The 6290-nt window shown below is 52.1% G+C and overlaps 1 long non-coding RNA gene across 1 annotated transcript; it reads right to left on the reverse strand.

The window, feature by feature from the left end:
- Positions 1-1589: 1589 nt before the first annotated feature.
- LOC125148785 (uncharacterized) lies at positions 1590-2519 on the reverse strand. Its single transcript, XR_007145693.1, has 3 exons — positions 2293-2519; positions 1974-2096; positions 1590-1673 (listed from the first exon to the last, which is right to left on the reverse strand). It is a non-coding gene; the product is annotated as an uncharacterized LOC125148785 (long non-coding RNA).
- Between the last annotated feature and the right edge of the window lie 3771 nt (positions 2520-6290).

Here is a 6290-nt window from a genome sequence, read left to right on the forward strand (position 1 = left end):
AAAGCAGTGAGTCCCAAGTGCTGATTGAGGTTTTACTTTATAGTTGTTAAGATTATGAAAAGAAAGTGTTTGTTAAAAAAAAAAGTGTGGACAGGCCACCCTACTTTTTTTTTTTTTTTTTTTTTAATGGTTAAAATGAAGATTTCACACCAGTAGCAGAATCATCCGATGAACAGGGAGGAGGAATCTTTTCGTGGCCTGGCCAGTGCCTCACCCCCTCGTGGGCAATTTTTTTCACACCCTCGTGGACAATTTTCCTGGCCAGGAAGAAAGACATTAAAAAGGTGGCTCTTGGGACGCCTGGAAGGCTCAGTAGGTTAGGCGTCTGAATTCAGCTCGGGTCATGATCTTGCGGTTTGTGAGTTTGAGCCCCACATCCGGCTGCCTGCTATGAGCACAGAGCCCGCTTCGGATCCTCTGTCCCCCTCTCTCTCTGTCCCTCCTGCACTTGTTCTCTCTCTCAAATAATTTTTTTAAAAAAAATTAAGGTGGCTTTTTTTTTTCTTTTTCTTTTTTTAAGCAACCTGAGCAGAAGCTGGGGCCTGGGGTTCCTGAGTTCCTCTCTGGTGAGGGGAGAGGGGGGAAGCCGGAGACCAGGTGACTCCCAGTTCTGCCAATTAATATCTGTGTGTGATTTAGCCTCAGTCTCCCTATCTGTAAAATGGGGGTGCAAATAAGTTTGTTTGAGGATTAAATGGTAGAGTGAAAACAAAGTGCCTTATATATTGTAGGCATTCTATATTTTGAAGTGCTTTTACATTTTGGGGTTGCTCTGGCTCCTGATGTGTCTTCCCCACGTCTCTACGAGCCGGCCGCTGCCCTTCCTTCAGGGCCACCTCTGCTGGGAAGCCCTCCTTGATTGGATTTCCTTGGCCAATGAAGATCTTGGTCACCTCCGAATCTGCATGCTCTTTAGGCCTCGACTATGAATTCTGGATAATTCTCGTCTCCCCAGCTAGACCTAAGCTAGAAACGGAGCTCTGATTTCTTCGTGTCTGTTGCTGAATCCAGCAGGGGCGGGATGCACAGCTCAATATCATTCTCTGTGTTCCCTTCTCCCCTCCCTTGACCAGTCTTCAGGCCACCCTTTGAGGGAGGTTTCAAGGGCAAATTAGGCCCTGCTGTGGCCCAGGTTACATGACAGATAAGTCAGGAGCACTTATGGCCACGCCCCCCCCCCCACCTCGCCACCCCACTCCCGCCCTCCCCACCCTCTCACCCATGCCTCCAGCCGGGCTGAGCTCTCTGCCCTTGTGCGTTTTCCAGACTCCATCCCACAAGCCGCCCTGCTTTCAAAACAGCCACCCTCCTCTCCGTCCCTTGGTCTACTGCTGCCCTGTTCAACTCCTCTCATTCTCCTCCTCTCGGTCCTAACCTCCTTGAGGACAGGGACCTGGCCTGCCTCAGTACTTGCCATGCCCTGGGGGCCGCGGCACCCAATCACAAGCAAGTGAATGAGTCCCTCTGTTCTATCTAGGGAACAGGAATTACAAACGAAGCTCTCTGCTTGGCTGGCAGGAAGAGGAGAGGCAGGAAGAGGCTGGCAGACACAGAAACCCCCTCACACACACTCACCCCAGGAGCGGAGGTGATGGAGAAGACGATCAGGCACTGACCCGTGCTACAAGCCAGGTGGACGTCAGAAACACTCTGCTAAGCAAAAGAAGCCAGACCTGAAAGGCCACATAGTGTACAATTTCATACATACGAACTGCCACGAAGAGGCAAATGTGTTAAGACAGAAAATAGATTAGTGGGGGAAAGGGTGGGGGGGTGTTACTAATGGGAAGTAGGCTTCTTCTGGGGCAGGTTAACGTGTTCTGGGATTCAACAGCGGTGATGGCTGTACAACCTAGGGAGTATACTGAAACCACTGAATTTTATACCTTAAAAAGGGCAAATTTTATGACATGTGGATTATAGCTCAATAAAAAAAGATGATGATAGATAGATAGATATTTTTTAAGTTATACCAGCTACTTGATTACAGTTGATGATGGTTAGTATGTCGAGATCCATATGCTTTGATGAACATGTTTCTTCCTCTGCAATAATACCGCAGTATTTTTTTTCATAAATAAACCTGAAGTGTGGTCCTTTAAATTAAAAAAAAAAAGGAAAGGACCAGAGTGGTTAAGGTGATCTCCTCTTCCTGCTTCCCCATCAGCTCCATACGGTCAACGGTCTCACCCCCTGTGTGAACCACACCATCCTTAGTTTGAACCCCGGATGTTACCACCCTCAGGGCAGCCAATCACAGCCACACGGCTACAAGCAAGGGACGGAAGTCACCTTTCCCCAGATACTCTCCCGGCCGGCTCCGAGCCCCCAACCGAAAGCAGGACTGGCTGAGAAAACCAGGCCCGGGAGCCCCCAAGTGTAGACAGGCGGCACAAGAAGAAGATTGCAGACCGGCCCCAACCTTCACCTCCTCCCTCGTCCAGGCCCTCTGCCGCCTTCCCGCCCCGAGAGGCACGGTGTCTGGTCCGCCGAGGTGAAGCTTGGATGGGAGTTGGATTTGCGCCAACGGTGTGCTCGCGGACGCAGCCTGTGCAAAGTCCTAAATACGCTTTTGCACTTGGCTGGTGTCTCGTGCCTTGGCCGTGGGCACTGGCATGGGAAGAGAATGCCCTGGGCAGCCTGCTGGTGCCAGGAGGCCAAAGGCGAAGGTGTGGAAGCCTGAGCCTCCTCTGCAGCCTGGAAGCCCGGCCCAGCTGAGCCCAGCTCCTCCTGAACCGCAGATGGGCCGCGTGAGGGGGACGGACGTGCCGGGGCTAAGCCACGGTACCTCGGTGTGGCTGCCCACGGAGCTGACTAGCGCTTCCAGATACACGTGGCCACACATCCTGGCCTCCCGGAAGACAGGGGCCTCGGCTCCCAGGAGATGAAGCGCTGGGACTCGTCCCTGAACTCCAGTCCTTCCAGCCCCTAATACCCCGGGGCCCACCAGTGTGGCGGGAGGAAGTTTCTCGGGCAGCGGTGACCCCCTGTGCACCTTGGCGACGTTGCACTGGGGTCTCCTCCCCTCCACCTGCAGGGAAGGAGTGGACGGAGGCCGAGAGGGGCTCTCGGGTCCTCTTCTCTTGAGGACTCTGGGCCGGGCAAGAACTGGGATGGAGGACCGATGATTCCCGCACAGGGGCCCAGGACCTGTGGGCTCCGCTGTGGGCCATCTGGGGGACACTGCTCTCAGGAAGGCTCAAACCTCTGTCAAAGTCCAGAAGGCAAGAGGCGGCCACCAAGTATCTGCGGAACGTGTGCCAAACTGCTTGGGTTTAAATCCCAGCTCCTTCCCTTGCTACCGTGTAACCTGAGCTCTCTGTGCCTCAGTGCTCCCATCTGTGAAATGGGGATCTCACGACAACAAGAAAACGGCATTTGTGCCACGGGATTGTTATGAAGATTAAATCAGACGGGTACTCGTAGAGCAGTCCGCACAATGCCTAGGTCATGCTGAGGGCTCAGTCTTGGCTACTGTCGTTACTATTATTTTCAATGTTCTGAAGGGAACCAATGGGTGGAGAGGGAGAGAGTAAGAGAGGGGATATACTTAGTGAGGATGGTCATAAAACGCTGTGCCCGACATCTCATTTCAGCTGAGGCTTGGAAGGATAAGGAGCCAGACATGGGGAAGAGGTGGAGGAAAGGGCATCCCGGACTGAGCGAACAAGTGCAAAGATCCTGAGGTAGGACAGAGCTTGATGCTCCCGCAAAACCGAAAGGGGCTGTGGATGCAGCAAGTCCAGCTCCTTCCACCTCAGGGCCTTTGCACATGCGGCGTCTTCATGGAACACTTCTCCCCCTCCCCGGCCCTCCCCTCACCTGCAGCGCAGCCCCTTTTGCCAGCTTAATTGCTACTTATCCCACATTGGCCAGCTCAAAAGTCACTTCCTCCCAGAGCCTTCCTGGATTTCCCAGATGAGGTCAAAATTGGTTATTCCGCCTGGATTCATTTCCTGAGACTGCTGTATCAAATTTCCACCAATATGGTGGCTTAAAACAACAGAAATTCACTTCCTCACAGTTCTAGAGGCCAGAAGTTCCAAAGTCAAGGTGTCAGTAGGCCCCTGATCCCTCTGGATGCGCTAGGAAAGAATCCTTCCTTGCGTCTCCCAGCTTCTGGTGGCTCCAAGTGCCCTTTGTCTTATGGCTGTATCACAACACCCTCACGTGGCTCTCTCCTCCTTCTCTCTTATGGGGCCACTTGTCATTGGACTTAGGGCCCGACTGGATAATCCAGGATAATCTCATCTCGAGATCCTTCCTTTGTTTTGTTTTGTTTTTTTAAATTTGTAAATGCTTTTCTAATGTTTGCTTATTTTTGGGAGAGACAGCGACAGAGAGACAGAGACAGAACGCAAGTGGGGCAGGGGCAGAGAGAGAGGGAAACACAAAATCCAAAGCAGGCTCCAGGCTCTGAGCTGTCAGTACAGAGCCCGACACGGGGTTCAAACTTAGGAACCGTGAGATCATGACCCGAGCCGAAGTCGGACGCTCAACTGACTGAGCCACCTTGGTGGCCCCAAATGTTTATTTATTTATTTTGAGAAAGCGAGAGTGAGTGGCAAGCAGGCGAGGGGCAGAGAGAGACGGAGAGAGAGAACCCCAAGCAGGCTCCACCCTCTCAACACAGGGCCCGACACGGGGCTCAATCCCACGAACTGCAAGAACGTGACCTGAGCCAACGTTAAGAGTCGGACACTTGACTGACTGACTGAGCCACTCAGGCTCCCTGAGAGCCTTTATTTAATTACATCCGCAAAGACCCTTTTTTTCCAAATAAGGTCATGTCCACGGGTTCCAGAAGTTAGGACATGGACAGATCTGTTTGGAGACCGCCATTCACCCCACTCAACCTTTTCACGTCATCTCGGAACCTTCCCTCACTCCCTTAACCCTCAGTCCCTTAACCATAGTTGGAAATTCTGGAATTATTTGCAAAATCATTTGGCAATGCCAGTCTTCTTAGGAAGCTGCACGCAACAAGAAGGCGGACCCCACATCTGTGCTGCTCACCACTGGTGGCCGCGGGCACCCGTTGTGTGTTTGTCGAACCAACAGGCCGCTGAGCCCCAAGCTCCTAGAGGATGCCTCTCGTCAAGGACACAGGCCAGAAGCCAGAAGCAAGGCCTCCAGCCTGCAACGTGCTCAAGCCTTTACAGCCTCATAAATCCCATGGCTTGCGGCATGATTAGGCTGAGTCAAAATGCAAGAAATTTAATTTCCCAGGGCTCAGCCTTGTAAACTCGCCCCCTCCGCCCCCGAGCCAATAGCCATAAATGTTTGATAAAACACCACGCAGCTTCTGTTTCCCAGAAACGGTCCGTGGACCCAGGGAAGACACTACATCCAGCCTGCACTAGATGTGATGTGGGCATTGTAATTAATGTTTGGTGGAGCCCTTCCTAATGGCCTGGGCTCTCTGTAGCCGTAAAAATAACAGCGACACTCACCCAGCCAGTCTGCTGATGCGTCTAGTCCAGAGAGGAAAAGAGAACGGAGAATCTCAGAAGCAACTTCAGACACGTTACAGGATAAGGGAACGGGGCCGTGGAGGTGTACGGTGCTTTGGGCTTTTCAACACACAGCCATGTGCTTGGTCTCACTTGATCCTTGCATTGGGTCCATGAGAAGCACAAAGCAAGAACTGCTTGCTCTGTTTAATGGAAGAGAAAACTGAGGCCCAGAAAGGAAACTTGCCAAGTCACACAGCTCACAAAAGCCCCAGGACCTGAACCTGGGGGTCAGGACCCCTGACCCGCTCACACACCGTCAGCGGTGATGGTGGGAAGGACAGGATGCATCTACACAGCAGCAGGAAGGAGGCGAGTCAGGTTTGAGCAGGACCTTCCTGACCAAGAGCATTCTACAGCATGTAACCATAGCAATGGCCTTCTGAAGGACATCTGGATCCAGCCAAGCCTGAAGCCAGAGCCCTAGATTTTTCAACCCACTGAGCCGGCATATTACCTTGCTTCGGCCAATATGAACTGAGTTTCTAAGGCTTCCAATCAAAGGAATCCTGATTCACACGCTCTCGATTCTATCCCCAAGATGAAGCCAGGGAATCAGGAGGAAAACTCCCTCTCGCATTTAAGACACGTTGGCAAGGGTGTTATTGGCATCAATAAATTCTAGAATGTCAGAGCCGGAAGAGTCACCTCACTATCCAGAGGAAGAAACAGAGGCCAAGAGAGTGGACTCGACTTTCTTAAAGCCATGCAATGCAGGAACCAAAGCAGGACTCATATCCAGTGCCGCATTCCTTCTTTGCACGCAGGCATCGAAGG

The sequence above is a fragment of the Prionailurus viverrinus genome, chromosome D3 (genome assembly GCF_022837055.1).
Source record: "Prionailurus viverrinus isolate Anna chromosome D3, UM_Priviv_1.0, whole genome shotgun sequence".
NCBI lineage: Eukaryota > Metazoa > Chordata > Mammalia > Carnivora > Felidae > Prionailurus > Prionailurus viverrinus.